Raw genomic sequence first — 18,022 nt, forward strand, 5'->3', positions numbered from 1 at the left:
CACACACACATATATATATATATCTAGCTATATGTAGCTATGGTGTTACTGTATATCCCTCCCTTCATTTGTTCATATTGTATATTCATTCCTTGGACTTGCATAGTGACATATATAATCTTTCTTCATCCTTTATTCATATATTGGCCAAGGATATACGTTATAGTGTTTAGATTTTCGAGTATAGCTGGAATAGGGTAGTTCATCCCCGATACTTTCTTAGACTTATTATGTTAGTCTATTGGACATGAATTTGATAGGTTATCCTTATTATCTCATTGTCTATTTTGTGGTTGCTGTATATTGGGTGTAGATTCTATTCTATTTAAATGATACATATGTCTGCTTTTAGAGCTCAGGTTGTAGTTGGCTACTTAGTACCATTCCTTTGGTATAGGTCATAATATGGGTTATCGTTATTGATGTGTTCATCATGTGGAGAAGCCCTGATTCGGAGACTTAGAGTGAGCTCCTGATGTTTGGAGAATTAAAGAATCTCTTTCTTATGTATTAGACTAGTATCTATGTTGTATTTGAAGATAAGTTACATTAGTATATTCATTTATACTTCACTTTGCACTCTTGTCTTATTAGTATCTCTTGAACTAACACCACTAAGTTTTCGGATTTATTTATGTATTTGATCTTTGGTTACATTTATTCCACACTCTTTCCTTACTTTATTTGGTAGTTCGTTACTAGTCGTGCTCACCATTCTGGACTATGGATTTGGCTTGCCTACTGGTGGGTTATAGTAGACGTCATCATGGTTTAAGAAATTAGGTCGTAACATTCTCTTATATAAACCTAAAACTTAAGATAAGATGAACAAGAAGAAATAAAGAACAATTTGGACTAATAATTAGAGAATTAACAAAGAAATAATGAAGATTAATAGATAGACACAAATTAAAAATTAAAGACAACCAACTTCAACAATTAAAGTGACCATCTTTAATTATCTTAAAAAATAGCTAACTCTAAGAAGGACCTCAAGGGAATTGAGATTCCAACCTACTCTTCTTTGTAAAACAAGGAACAACCAAAAACTTAGCAAGCTCTCATAATTTCTCAATACATGGAGTTTTTGGTTTATGATAATTCTAAGTCTTCAAAACAAAAAAAGGAGATAGTTATACTAAGCAAATAAAGAAGATACTATGTAATTACATTTCTATCCTTAATTAGGTAAGAGCCTTATTTGGATGTCCACTTTTGTGATGAACTCTTTGAATTCAAGAATTCATCAAAAGTCATTATCCTCTTTTTGCTCAATGTATGATCCATAAAATGCTATAACAAACACATGGAATCCTCCGGAGGACTTCATAATGCACTTTATTGCATCCTTCTTCATGAATAATTCTTAACAATCTAAAAGCCACAGCTTGACTTCTTCTGAAAGACCTTGTAAAAGGTCTTAGGGGGCCTTGGGTTATATCATTCCCCTAGTTGTTTGTTAATGACATTTCTTGCAATGTACATGTGATTACTTATTTCTGGATTCGAATTGAGTACTTCAATCTTTTGAATTCAAGTGTATGTTTTTATATTGAATTTTGTTGATTTTTTTGCATCTCCTAATCAAGATATTAGCATGACTAGAACTACAATGGAAGCTATGACCTAAAGATGCCGATCGTGAAGTGACTGTAGAACAAAGTCCACAATGGAAATCTAGCAAAATCTAAAATACAATCGATGGTAATTAAGGGACAATCCATGGACCAAAAAAACATTTGATGATAATGCATTGATTTATTTTCTATATCACTAGAATATAATTACTGAATGACCAGAATTTCTTAAACCATTATAAATAGACATGCTAGGTTTCATTTGTAAGAATTTGACAATTTTTCATAGTTTTAGTTCAATTTTAGTATTAGTTCATTCCTCCAATTTTAATGTTTTTCTAGTTTTTGAATGAAGTCTTCAAATTCTACAAAACATTAAAAATTCATAGAAATTCGATGTAATCTCTTTACTTAAATTCTTGTTATTTTACTATCGGTATGATTTGTTAAATCCTTCACTAGTTTCTGAAACCCAATAAGAAGTAGTATTCGTAATGTTTTTGTGCTATTGTGTGTTACTAATGGTACATGGGACAGACATATTATTATTCATAATTAATAGGTTTTCGTTAGAGAACATTAATCTATACTCCAATATCTTAATTTACTTACTCAGATGAGTAAGATAGGAGTTGATATAAGAAGATTTATTTGATCTGAAGACACTAATCCTCGTTTTTTAAATTCATATTAGGAGTGGTATGATTTACTTGAAATAATTGATTGTTCATATGTCATTCACTTATATAGTTGTAGAAGTATCATGCATAGATAAATCATTTAAAGACTCAAAAGATATTAAGTGATTATTAGAAGACTAACTGGATAGCTATAACCTAATGTTCATGTAGTTGCATGATACTAACAACATAAACAATCCATTGTTGGTAAACAATTTCATAAGTTTTATCACTATATTTACTTATTGTATAATTACTTTATTCCATGTTGGTTTAGTTTACAATCATTCTCTACATCTCTATGGATCATAATTTGGCTACAAGTTGAGTAGTCATATAGATAGTGTAACTTTAAAAGTTATCTCATATCCGTTGTGTACTCGACCTAGCCTAGTTGGGTTACTATTATTGCATGTGGTTGCATACATCATCTCAATGTGTACCTTGAGTGTATTAGTCTCCCTTTTACATAATTATTTATAGCCTGCTTCAATTATAGAAATACGAAAATATAAATCTTATCATATTTTATAGCCTAAATACAATTTTTGGGTCATTTTCTTTGAAACTAGAATAGTTTGAGACTAATTAGAACTCCAATGTTATGAATAACTTTATTTCTCTAGATAATAACACATTAGCTCTTTTGAAGATCTCAATTAGTTTTCTACACCTCGACATATTCCATAATATCATCCATATGGTGAATATCTCCTTCTAGGAGAAATTTATACAATCACAATCATGATAAAAAAATTTACAAGCAAGACCTATTTCCTTGTTTTACCATTTGATAATTCATGACAAGAAATGATATTATATTTGAACAAGACTTATTTCTAACCTTGTGATAATCCATGATAATCCATACTACAATATGTACTAAAAGTAATTGATTATTCACCATTAATATCAAAATATTATTTTTATTTCTCTAAAACCATCTGCAGAGGTGAGTTAGGGTATTTAGCCAACCATACATGGGCACGTTCTTATCCATAATTTTTAATTCAATATTGAAACATTCATTTCTAAGAGTGGTTTAAAATGCACAATATTCTTATTACAAGTCTCATTCTCTTCGGAGAATAGAGTATAATCATATGTACGTATTTTATTAATTTTTATTACAATATAATTGTCATGCCTTGAAATTTATCATATTTATATGAATATAACCTTTATCATTACTTTGAAAGATCATGTGCACCATCATCTAGTAAATTTTGATGGAGGATTTATAGAACTTATCAAATTAGGATGCATGATCACTGCGTGTCCAACACCTTTAATACAAAATAGATGGTATAAATTATACCTTCTTGAAGGACTATTGTAATAACTCTTTCTTTCTTTTATGATTGCCATAATGATGACTATTGTTATTTTTGTTCGTCCGAACCCATATTTATACATTCAACCACTTGTCTTCTTTATGATATGTTATACACTACTACCACATTCAAATAAGAGATTGAAGTGTATCAAATGGGATGGGCATCATGAAAATCATTAATAGTTCATTATTTTTCCTATTACATTAATAAATTATCATTATATTGGGACTTTACCCAATGTTTTACCCATATAATAGCGTATAATCCTTAATGTAGGACTCCAACCAAACATTCATCTCATGGTGCATCAAGACATAAATATGATAACTTACCCTCTTAATGTGATGAAAATTGAATTCATTATCTTAGACTCAATAATACCATAATAAGCTAAAGAATACTGAGATTCACACTCAATAATGAGAATACTAGGAATTGTAGTGCATATGGTTTGCATATCTACAATAATCTCTCTACAGATTATATCTGGTGAGGATTCGACTCTCAGAAATCTGAGCTTGTTATTGCCCCTTCGTATTAGATTAGTCATCATACCAAAGAAACAAATAATAGTTGCCCAATATCAAGACCTTTTCTTTTGCTCTACATTAATTTATTTAATATTTAATTGTTGGATGGTTTGTTAAGAGTCCATCACAATAACAAGAAACCAAATCTATACCTGGTCCTTCTATGAAGAAAATGAAGAACAATATAAATACAAATTACAGAGTATTAAAGTAAATGACAAAGGATGATTACATGAAAACCTCCTTTCTGAAGAGAATAAAACCATGGCCTACCGCAATAGGATTTCACAAACCACTTCACTAATCACTAAGTAGAAAATTTAATCAAAACTTTATGCACTCTAGCAATTCAACTTTTAATTTCAACACCTAGCAATAACTCTATTAGTACATTCTTTCATAGTAACTCTACTTCAAAGTCTCTATTAACTACCTCTAGCTAAAGCAACATATAATGCCCCGTATTTCCCTAGCTCAGTTTAGCTCTTAGTACATGAGTATTTCTATATTAAATTTTCAAAATACTCTGAATTTTTAAGTTTAGATATGACATTATGTATGAAATTCAGTCAGCTTTCCAATGATAGAAATTTCGCCCAAATCCAATACCCAGATAAGAAGTTATGGCCTTTTTTTTATAAAATAATGTATCAAATTGAGTATCAATGCATCGCAGAGACAGGACAAATGACATTCATTAGTTTTTTGTGAGACACAGTGATTCTAGCACTTCGCAGTGAAGTTCTAGTTCTCAATGGGCTATTTCTAGTGTGTCAACGTGATAATGACATATCGCGCCATAGTGCCATTACAAAATTGTCATTTTCTAATGAGGCTCGATAATAGCTCTGCATCACACCAATGTAATTTTATAGGGTCAGTACAATCGTCCCCCAGATTAGTTCGATCACCCGAATCAGCAGGGTGCAACCTCCAGTGAGACCAATAGGCAATGCCCAAACAGGCTTTATGCAATTCAGTCTAGACAAGATCAGAAAAGTTCTCCTGATGTGGTCACTGGTACGTTATAGATCTTCCATTTATACATTTATGCCTTATTAGATCCAGGAGTTTTTCTATCTTTTGTAACTCCTTACATAGCAATCAACTTTAAGATCAAACCAGAAATCTTAATAGAACTTTTCTCATTATCTACTTTAGTGGGTCAGCCTATTATAGCTCGACAGGTATATAGGAGCTATCCAGTTATGATATCCCAGAAAGTTACTTCCCCAGACTTAGTAGAGTTAGAGATAATGAACTTCGATGTCATTCTCGACATGGATTGGCTCCATTCATGCTATGCCTCAGTTGAATATTGAAATAGAATTTTTGATTTTCAATTTCCAAATGAGCCTATCCTTGAATGGAGGGGTAGTACCACAGCGCTTAAGGGATAGTTGATTTCATACCTTAGAGCGAGAAAAATGATATCCAAGGAATGTGCCTATCATTTTGTTTGAGTCAAAGACTCTAGTTCAGAGACTTCTAGTCTTGAGTCAGTTCCAGTAGTAAATGAATTCTCAGACGTGTTTCCTAAAGATCTTCCTGGAGTTTCTCTTGTATTGAAAATTGACTTTGAAATAGACCTTTTTCCAGACATTCAGCCTATATCTATTCTGCCATATAGAATGACTCCAGCTGAATTTAAAAAGTCAAAAAAATAGTTAAGGGACCTTCAAGAAAAGGGGTTCATTAGACCCAGTGTTTCCCTGTGGGGTGCACAAGTCTTATTCGTGCGTAAGAAAGACGGTTATCATAGAATATGTATAGGCTACCGTCAGCTGAACAAAGTTATAGTCAAGAATAAATACGCGCTTCCTACAATTGATGAGTTGTTCGACCAACTTCAGGGCACCAGTTACTTTTGTAAGATAGACCTCAGATCAAGCTATCATCAGCTTAGATTTAGAGAATGTAACATTTCAAAAACCACTTTTCGAACCCAATATGGTCACTTTGAGTTTCTAGCCATGTCCTTTGGTTTCACAAATGCCCCTGCAGCCTTTATGGATTTAATGAATCACGTGTTCAAGAAGTACTTGGACATGTTCATTATAGTCTTCATCAATGACATTTTTGTCTATTCTCATAGTGATAATGATCATGTAGATCACCTCAGAATCATACTTCAGACTCTCAGAGCCCATCAGTTGTTCACCAAATTCAGTAAGTGCGAATTTTGGCTATGGTCAGTAGCATTCCTTGGTCTTTCCAGTGATGGAATTAGAGTTGATCCTCAAAAGACCGAGGCGGTGAGAAACTGGCCTAGACCCATTTCTCCCTCAGATATCAGGAGTTTTTTGGGTTTAACTAGCTATTACCAATTGAAAGGTTTTTATCTATTGCCTCCCCATGTCCATATTGACTCATAAAATAGTCAAGTTTCAGTGGTCAGGTTCTTGTGAGAAAATTTTTCATGAGTTGAAGACTCGACTCACTACAACCCCAATTTTGACTCTACTAGATGGTTCAGATGGGTTTGTTATATATTGTGATCCTTCCAGAGTTAGTCTAAGGTCTAATTTGATGTAGACAGGTAAGGTCATAGCCTATACCTTTAGATAGCTTAATACCCATGAGAAGAATTACCTTACCTATGATCTTGAGTTAGTAGCTGTAGTGTTTGCCTTAAAGATTTGGAGGCACTATTTGTATGGGGTACATGTTGAGGCATTCACAAATCACAAAATCTTGTAGCATGTGTTCTCTAAAAAAGATTTGAATTTGCACCAGAGAAGGTGGGTAGAGTTGTTTAAATATTATAATATGAGCGTTCTGTATCATCTAAGCAAGGCCAATGTAGTGGAAGATGCTCTCAGTAGGTTGTTTATGGGTAGCGTTGCTCATGTTGAGAAAGGTAAGAAAAAGTTAGTTCAGGAAGTTCATCAGTTTGCCCGACTAGGTGTACGCTTGGTCGATTTAGCAGAGGGTAGTGTATGGGTGTAGAATGATTTAGAATCATCCCTGGTTTCCAGAGTAAAGGAAAAGCAGGATAAAGATCCCAGTCTAGTTAAGTTAAAAGAGTCAGTCAGAAATCAGAAAGTATAGGTTTTCTCCCAAGAGGGAGATGGTGTACTGCGTTGCCAGGGTTTATTATGTATGCCAGGTGTAGATAACTTGAGGCAACAAATTCTTAAAGAAGCACATGGTGCGCGTTACTCTATTCATCCAAGATCCACTAAGATGTATCGCAATTTACTGGAGGTCTATTGGTGGAGTGGGATAAAGAGAGATATCGTGGAGTTTGTAGGTAAGTTCTCTACATGTCAGCAGGATAAAATTGAGCACTAGAAGCCTAGTGGATCCATGCAGGAGTTCAATATCCCCACATGGAAATGGGAAGATATGAACATGGACTTCGTGATAGGTTTGCCTTATACACGTTATCAACATGATTCGATTTGGATTATCATAGACAGGAAGACAGAACCTGCTCATTTCTTGCCTGTCCATGCTTCCTATTTAGACAAAGACTATGCCAAACTCTATATCAGAGAGTTGGACAAGTTACACAGAGTCCCAGTAGCCATCATTTTAGATAGAGGTACCTAATTTACCTCTCACTTATGGAAAGCATTCCAAAAGGGTCTTGGTCCCCAAGTACACCTCAGTATAGCTTTTCACCCTCAGACAGATGGTCAAGCAAAAATGAACATTCAGACACTAGAAGATATGTTAAAGGCCTGCGTTATTGATTTTAAGGTTGTTGGTATAAACACTTGCCTTAGATCAAATTCGCATTTAATAACAGCTATAATTCTAGTATTCAGATGGATTCGTTTGAGGTTCTTTATGGTAGTAGTTGTAGATCTCTAATTGGTTGGTTTGAGATGGGTGAGGCCACAGTAGTGGGGCCTGATTTAGTTTTTGATGCCTTAGAGAAGGTTCAGTTGATCAAAGAAAGGCTTAGGGAAGGCCAGAGCCAACAAAAATCATATGCAGATATGAGGAGAAAGGATTTCGAGTTTGAGATTGGCGATTTTGTGTTCTTGAAAATCTATCCCATGAAGGGAGTGAAGAGGTTCGGCAAGAAGGGAAAGCTCAGTCCCCAATATATTGGTCCTTATAGAATTCTCATCCATTTTGGAAAGGTAGATTACAAGCTTGAGTTGCCTTAAGATCTAGATTTAGTACACCCAATGTTCCACTTCTCATTTCTAAGGAAATACATTGGTGACCCAACAATCGTAGTCCTCTTAAAGGGCGTAGATATTTAGAATTATCTCTCTTTTGAAGAGGTTCCAGTCTAAATCCTTGATTGTTAGATTCACAGACTGAGGAACAAAAAAGTCCCGTTGGTCAAAGTTCTTTGGAGGAATCAGTCCGTTGAGAAAGATACTTGGGAAGCAGAAGAAGATATATAGACCAAGTATCCTCACCTCTTCTCCGAAAACTCAAACTTAGCTTGAGGTAATGGTCTTTCTTAGATTTACTCAGTTCTATGTTTATTTATAGTACAAACTTCAGTTACCATTTCATATCATCTTCATGTCAGTTTCTAGTAAGACACTGTGATTCCACCGCAGTGCGGTGAAGTTCCAGTTCTTAATTGGCTATTTCCAATGTGTCAATGTGATAATGATGCATCACGCCATTGTACCATTTCATAATTGTCATTTTTCAGTGAGGCTTCGCGATAGCCCCATGTCACGCCAATGTCTATTTTTCCAATTGTCCATTTTAAATAGTTTCTAGCCGGTTTCCAGTGGATCACCATGATGCCACCGCGTCACGGTAAAGCCCAAAATTGGAATTTTCAGTGACGACATTTTAAATTTTTCTTGGAGTAAATTGGTCTTTTCCACAGCCCTAATCAGTCTAAACACGTGATTAACCCCTAAATAACCTAATTATATCATTATTTACTCAATTGCCCTTAAAATTAAACCTTTTCCTCAATTAGAAAACCCTAGCCTTCAAGAATAAACAACCATCTTCCAGAATTCCTCCAAGAAACTTTAAGAACTCATCTTCTCAGGTATGTTAGGTGTTCATTCACGGGTTCCTTTCACCCATGGAGTCCAAGAACCCTATTTAAAAATACAAGTTTATGAATTCATAATTCCCATGCTTAAATTAGATTGTATTCATGATTATGACGTAGTTTGGATTTCAATCCATGATTAATTACAAGTTCTATGAAGTTAAAATAGCATGCGTGATGAATTATGTGATTTCCATGTTAAATCCTTGAATTTTCAAGTTGTATGTTATAGCCATGGTATATATATATATATATGTATGTATTATTATTATATGAAATAATCATGCCCCCCAAGTGTTTGTTAGAATGCCTAGGTGAATGGAATAGTGAATTCATGGCATGTTATCTTGTGGTCCGATTCATGTACAAGTTCATGCCTCTCAAGTGTTTGATAAAATGTCTAATTGAATGCACTATGAACAAAAAACTAATGTTATGCTTTCATGATTGTGCCATGTTTACCATTGATGCTATCGAGTCCTGGGGGTATTCACTACCCAAAAATCTAGTTGTTTACCTAGAATTACAGTAGCTACATAATAGGATCAGTAATGTCACGAACAGTAGTACCTAGTCTGCTACAGAACTAACTGAATCTCAAAACAGTTTAGTTTAGTTTAATAATTAGTGTCTTCAGTTGGGAGTAGGATTCTGCATCGAGCATATCCAAGGATGGTGGCTCAACTGTCAATAGAAAGTGTGATTCTTAGTAGTAGTTCTTGCATTCTAGAACTACCTAGCCAGTGTAGGTTGAGATATAAACCTGCCAGTTGAGGGTTGATAAGGTGTTTTACCTTCCATTTAAGGGTAATATCATTCTCGTTAGGGCACCTTCCAGATCTGGGTGACTCTTTAACTTGTGTTTACCCATGGCACGATACTGATACCCTTCCAACTAGGTTTATGGGTTGGACCCCAATTAATCCAGAGAGGAGCATGTTGTTTAGATGATTACCTCCCACAGTTTTAGTTTCAGTTTCAGTATAGAACTCAGTTCAGTTCTATAGAATCAGGACTTTCAGAAATAGTCACCCAGTTATCAGTAATTTAGTTATCAGAAATCTCATATATTAGTTACTTAGTTATCAAAACTCAGTACTCCATTTCAGTATAAATCTCAGACACATTATATATTTATATGCACAGTATTGCATAATCAGTATTGACAGTAGCTTCAGTTATCTATGTACTATCATTCAGTTGTACTCATATTATTCAGTCAGTTACTGTTCCTGCATATGAACCCTTGCATTCATCCTTACCTCATCTAGCATACTAGTACATTCCACGTACTGACACATACTCTTTTTTGTGCTATGATGCCCCATATCATAGGTTCAGACTCTCAGGTTCCTGACCACGCTTAGAAAGATTCAGCCAGTAGTAGAAGATTCTATAGTGAGTCCTCATCTATTGAGGATACTCTTTTATTTTAGTATTTTAGTAGATTTAGTATTTTATTAGTCAGAGTTAGTTGGGGGTTTGTCCCATCAAATCCACATTCAGAGAGTTCAGTTAGAGGCTTTTCAGAGTAGACTAGTTCAGATATTATTCAGTTTTTAGATGTTATTTTAGTACTATATTTATCAACATTCAGATTATGAACCTTATGGCATTTTCATCTTAACTTCCACATTATTTTAGTATTATTTTTCAGTGCTCACAGCAGGTACCAGTCATGGGTTAGCTTATGGTCCTTCGGGGTCATAATCACTGTGCGACGTTTGGGGTACAGACTCGGGGCATTACGCCACAACTCAACATAAACTTAATGTATATAAAATCACATATATCTCTAATCAATAGGTAAATTTAAAATTGTGAGAGAAATAACAAGGGACTAAATTAACCTAGAAAAAAGACATAATTAATCCAATCACCAAGAATTTCTACGTTAACAAATCCTCGAGCAATTTGAGCCCCAAGAAAACTTTTGCTAGGAGAGAATAATTGTTGTGTATATTGAAAAAATTCTATCTTCTATCCTTAAGATGATTATATATGACCGACTTCGAAGAGTCTCTCTTATTGGAGGATTCCATTACAGAGCATGTTCTACTATGTTATTGAACTTGCTAGATAGTACACATAATTGACATAAAAGACAAAGGTGTTAAACTGTATATTGGAATACTAGTTGACGTAACTAGTATTTCAAGTAGGTTTTTCAATCAACAAACATGAACACAATAACAAATGCCAAAATCCAAATTTCTCCTACTTTGACAAATAAAGACTTACATATCCCCCTTTTCAACATGCAACTATTTCAAGTTATCCCTTACACCATTACCATTAATTTAGAGTTACATTACACTATCATACATTTCAAATTCCCTCATTCACCATGTTCCTATTACTTTAAAGTTCCCTTTTCTCTAGCACACATTACTTCCTTCTTTTAACATTATTAAAATTCTTAAGCAATAGTACAAAGGAATTTCTAAGCAGTGAATAGCCCAAGAAGTAGAGGCTAACATACCCCAAGAAATAAATAAGCTAAAGGAACAAGGTGATATTAATTTAATAAACACGGAGTTAAAAATCACAGTTGATATTTAATAAATACAATAAGAAATTCAAAAATCTAGTGAAAAATGCTAAAACCATACCAAGACTAAAATAAATAGGACACAGGGGAATTTAAAAAAAGGCGAAGGGTAGTTTGGACATGAATTGATCAACGCACCTTAGAGCAACACGATTGCCATCAATGATTTGCTGAGTTAGATCTAAAACCTTCTTCTTTAGCTTTACATTCTTAGCTACATATTGATACTTTTGGACTTTGAGAGACATTGAAACACCTGAAGCTGTGTAGCACCTCGATACTATCGCTAGATTTTACACGGTACTTAAAGTCACAAGTGATCCTAATCTAACCAATGATACAGGCATAACTCATGAGAAATTAAATAAAATACATAAAACTAGAAATCATGAGAAGAAGATATGTCTTTTGCTGAACAAGTTCAATACAAAACTGTTTGAAATATTTATAATACTAGTCATACAAAGGAAACTAAAACTAAATACATAACCTCTAACTAACAGTCTATGAATCTTCTACTAATACTGACTACAGGTAACCAAGACATAGCCCATAGGTATCCCCATTCAATGCAACTGAATAAAATATATAATACTAGAACTATAGTTGACTTGATTCCCTGAATCAAAAGAACTTATCACTTGCTGGCTGGAAGCTATGAACTATCTGACCATAATTCATAGGCTACAACTGGACCTATATTATGAAACAATGTATCTAAACCAATGTATATATGGTTAGTACTTCTGGAATTTACTGATTAAGTTTGAGTGATTGTAATAAGTAAAACAGAATCAATGCATTATCTTAAAACATGCATGCTGGGTGCAAGCAAACTCACCAAGTGACTTAAATAAATTGAAAGATAAAATATCATAAAACTTTAATAACAAGTATAAATTTATAAGCTGAGTAATTTACTACACTTAATTTCATAAAACTATTGTTTTTGTGGGAGATTCTCATAACGGACATAAACCATGTGAGTTAGCATGGATTCTAACATCTGACCCACATTGAGGAGGGTTGTTCTACCCTTTCCATCGGAATAGAACTTGAACTAAACTGGAGTGATCATAAACTAATGCAACACCTCAGATTTTTGATCCTTGAAAATTTTTGAAATTTTATCCTCACTTTCCAGACTACGACTCCCCTTATTAGTGGTAGGGAGTCATGAAGAGTCTTATGGATCCAATCATAGCCTGACCAGTGTGTGTGGCTAAGGTTTTTATCCTAAGTTCGAGTGACTTCTAACAAGTGGTAAAGATCAAGACTAGTAGTATGGTTCCTTCCATAGCCAAACCAATATGATGCCTAATTGTTTCTACTTTGATAATGACTAGACTATGTGAGTTGTAATGACTGAGTACAAGTCATAAGGTGCGACTCAAAACCAAGTCAGTTTTGGTAGTCCTAGCCACTGTCTAGAGTATGAGTGGGACCTTTCGAGTTATAAGGTGACCATATGAGTCGCAAGGTCACCATAGTGACTAGGGGGAGATTTTTTATTATTTTTATTAAGGGTATTCTGGTCAATTCCCTTTTTTCCTTGCTTAAACCTCATGATCATAAAGCATTTTAAGGGGTTATTTCTCATTCATAACATAATTAAAAGTACTCTCAAACTCTCTAAATTCTCTCAAGCAAGATATGCAGGGTTTTAGAAAAGTTCATCAATTAGAGCTCTTAAGGGAAAATTCTATCCATAACTCTACATATTTTAGGCATGTTACTCTTCCCCAATTATTATCTTATGAAAAACATTTATTTAAATTGTTTAATTAGATGGTTTTGAATGTGGGTTTTGATGTGGTTGAGGATTTTGATATGATTGATTCATAAATTATTTTCTCATGATTTATTATGCATTTTATATGCTTTATTAGTGTTTTTGAATTTATGGGGTGCATGGGAATAGTGGAAAAACTAAGGGGTCATGGTTACCCCTAAAATTTATGTTTTAAATGGAATTGGTTTTGGATAATTGTGTTTCCTCGACCCACTTATGTAAATAGCTTTAGATTGTGAAATTGACTATTGGTTTGACTTACTAACCTATGATATTGCATAACATCAGTGATTAAATGTAATACCCCATATATTTCTAAGCTAGGAAGTGAATAAGTATTCCTATGTATGAAATCTCCTATTTTGTGATTCATACTTGAGTACATGACTTACAATGAATATCCTAGTGATAGGATAGCTTATGATGTATTAAGCATGTTTATATGAGTCACTCAAGGTAATACAAGCTAAGAGTTTTTGAATCCATCAAGTTTTAGTGTTCAATTTTGCAAGGGTAATATTTAAACGAGTATTACTCGATGTTAATATGGTATTTTGTCTGACTTAGACCCACACAATTGTAGAGAATCAAATTAGCTTTCCAACGATACCAATTTCACCTTAATCCAATATCCGAGCGAAAAGTTATGCCCATTTTCGTGAGAGCCAGTAAGCATAGGCGATTGGTTATGCGCCGCCCAGCCCAAGCATAGGCGATTGGTTAGGCGCCACCCAACCCAAGCATAGGCGATCACTTGGGTGCCACCTAAGTTGATTCTAGCTATCAAAAACACTCCGTTTTGAGTTATTTTAAAGGTAATTAAGTCTTTAAACACTCCTTACACGTCCCTAAACTTAACCCTACGAAATATATAGCTTCTAAGCATATTAAAACCCTATTATCATCTCAAAGCTCATCATCCAAGAGCACTAAAAGAGAAAAACAACTAGGGTTGCGTAACTAAGCTTGAAGATCCGATTTCAAGGAAATGCCTTCGTTAATCATCAAGAATCTTCCTTCTAAGGTATGCGTGAGTTGATTTATGAATCCCTTTTGTCCATAAAGCTAAAAAAATACTCTTTTTCATTATAAAGTATAATTTCTATATTGTTGGGTATTGATGATCATGTTGTTGATATTGGGTGATTCCCAAGATGGAATCTTTATATGTTTTTATGAATTCATGATATTATATGAGTTGGAAATATGTAAATTTGGTTGTTCATGATGTATAATTTGATGATTTCACTTATGCTTAAGATGTGCATGTAAGGTGTTTGATAAAATGCCTAATAAACTAGAAATCATGCAATATAGCTAAATTGTGACTAAGTGAAGGATTCATGCTATGCCCTTACGTTCCAATGACTTCTATGTTGATAATGTGCCTTGTAAATGTTGTTGGAATACTCATGAACTGTTCTTATGAAATTATGCTATGTTTACTTGCAAATCCTACTTATGAACAAGATGTATGATAACCATGAAATCCACATGAACTTCTATGCTATTGGTATGTGTTGACAATATGATTATGCAATGAACATGATATTAAGATTGTGCAAGTACTTCCATGTTATATGAAATATTTTCCATGCAATACATTATTGATATCCATGCTTAGCATGAGATCCCTACTTATGATATTATAAATTATGGACTCTACTCTTATGATCAAGTCAGTCATGTGTGTCAGTTTCTTTCCATCGAGTCCAGGGGGTACTTGTATCCATGTCATGTTTCACGATATCCAAACTCAAGCTATGATTCCATACACTTTAGTCGGTCATATGACTCAGGAAAACCTCATGATCTTAGTCAGTTGTCAGATATCAGTAACATTCCACCAGTCAATGGAATTCAGTAAGATTAAGTCATGCACATTCAGTTATTTATGTCCAGTCCCTCCAATGGGAGTAAAGGTTAGCACCGAGTGAACCCAAGGATGGGAACTCACCTGCCAGTTCAGGGTGTGATTCTTAGTAATCATCCTTGTGTTCTAGAACTACGTAGCTAGTGTAGGTTAAGACATATTAACCCATCAGAGTAGGGTTGATGAGGTGGCTTAACCCGTCAGTTTAGGGTTCCCACCGTTCTCATTGAGTACCCACCAGATAAATGTCACTCATAGGCTGTCCTTACCCGTGGCAAGGTATTGACACCCCTCCAGTCGGGGCAGCGATTGGACCCCAGCTTAGCCATAACGGCATACATGGGGCATGTTGGTCAAACACTACTTCCCACAGTTTCAGTATCAGTCTCAGTAAAAAAACCCAGGGCGTTCTTTAGATTTCAGTATATACAGGACTGTCAGATACAGTTGTCCATGTTATCAGTTTCAGTATCAGTCGTAACAGTTATTAGTAAACCATGTATTAGCTTACAGGTCATGCTATCACGTATTCATGGTCCCAGTTTCTATATATGTGTGTTTGCACTCGCACGTTCATATTATTCAGTCAGTGTTGTTCATGCATGAAACCATTTATGTTCAGCCTACCTTCCTCATATACTTAGTACTCTAGTTGTATTGATGGATTTGCACTATGGTGCTTTCTTTTTATATTACACCATAGGTTCCGAGACACGAGCTCCAGCCTAGTAGTAGCGGTAGCATTCCATTTGCAAAGACACAGTGAGTCCTCATTGATTCGAGGACAATATGATTTGATTTATTTATTTATTTCTTTAGTTCTGTTTTACGGAGTTAGTTGGAGACATGTTTCTTCAACTCCTTAATCAGATAGTTTAGAGGCTTTCAGATTGATGTTCAGATTTACGTTCAGATTGAGTTGGTTTGGGTATTTTCACCCACATGATTGTATTTAGTTGAACCTTATGGACTTAGAGTTCTAGGTATTCTGCATTATTATATCATGATTTACAGTATACAATTACAAATATCAGTCATGGGTTAGCTTGTGGTCCCTCGAGGTCATGAGCACCGTGTAGCATTTTGGTTCAACGAATCGGGGTGTTACGTTAAACAATGAACATGAACTCTAAAAGCCTTATTGGCAATGCTTTGATTTAATAAACAAAGAGGGTCAAGGTATACTCCCAAGATACTTTAATTGTTATGGCATAGAGATAAGCTTGCAAGTTTAAGGATATGATGATACGTATGGTGTTCCTTAAAGGTTGGTTCATTGGTTAATAAAAGAGTTATGTGAATTTTTTTTAAAATGGATATAACGGAGCAATGTAGCAAAGTCGTGCAGGTGTGGGTCTTGGATGACTTATACTAGAAACTCATGTTTGCCGACATAAGGTTTGGTCTTGATGGCCTGTGTGAATACTTCATACTATTGATATATTTTATGTGGTATTGGGGACCTGGTCTTCCTAGATACCTTCGATTTGTATGGCTAATACGCATTGAGGCCCTTTCAGCAGGAGGAGCTGAACAATCATGACCCGAGTCAAAACCCTGGCCGCGATGGGCATCCCAAACCATGGAGGTCTGGGTGCTCCTTTCTATCTGGCAATCATGCACAATGTTCATACAATATAAAAAAATATGGGAAATTATCATACGAAAACATGGTCAATGTCAAAATTCAACTAGAAAATTCAAAAGGAAATCCTTAATGTTCAAAGCACATGACACCCGTCTACAAAATCTCTAACATTACAAGATTCAACATATGTCTAAAAACAAATTGGGACAAGGACCCCAGTCGGGCCATGAATTGAAAATATAATAATGTTCTATAAACCTGGCCTTTCGAAATAGAGGAAGCTCATCAACTGCAAATCCCAGACACACCAATCTACTGCTTAGCGGGACCCTAGGACTGAGCCTCAAGTCCTAAAATATAGGAGTTCAGTATAAATGTACTGATATGCAGAGTAACAAAATAGTATAGTTTTATTCAACATAAGTGAGAGAAATTCATTGAAAAAAATTACATACAATATAGGAAAATTCATGGGCATACTTTAAAGACTTTGAAACAATTCTTTGAAATCACGATTCACTCTTTATCTTATATCTAAGCTAGATGGTACACCCTATAAGTCTAGTACCCACGAGCTATATGGGTCCACCATTAACTCGTCGTCCAAGCACCAAATCCAAGTTTACCTCAAGGATAGGGGTCCTACATACTAGTTAGTATACCAGTATATCAAGATGAGTATACATTGGCCTTAGCAAATCATATCACTCGAATCAGCAAAACTCAATTTCTAACGCTAAGCCCTTACACTTAAACGCCTTCTTCGGGTAACCATATAACTCTCTTTAAGATTATTTTTAACATTTTAAATCATGAATATTTCTGAAAAGTGGTCTAATGTTTGAAAAAAATTCTACAATCAAGTCTAGTCTGAGACTATAATGGCATTTGTCTGATTTGATATATTAATACCAAGACTTGTATGTCGTATAAGCTATACAGTATCGTGTTATAGTCTGTTCATTCAAAATATGTTATTTGGACCACCTAAATAATTTAAACAATATAAGAGAAGTTTTAATTTGAAATACATGACAACTTATGCAAAGATTCTCATCTTTCAAGTCTTACACATGGGGTGGTCACTTTGTAGTAAACCATGCAATT

The sequence above is a fragment of the Capsicum annuum genome, chromosome 6 (genome assembly GCF_002878395.1).
Source record: "Capsicum annuum cultivar UCD-10X-F1 chromosome 6, UCD10Xv1.1, whole genome shotgun sequence".
In the NCBI taxonomy this organism is placed as follows: Eukaryota; Viridiplantae; Streptophyta; class Magnoliopsida; order Solanales; family Solanaceae; genus Capsicum; species Capsicum annuum.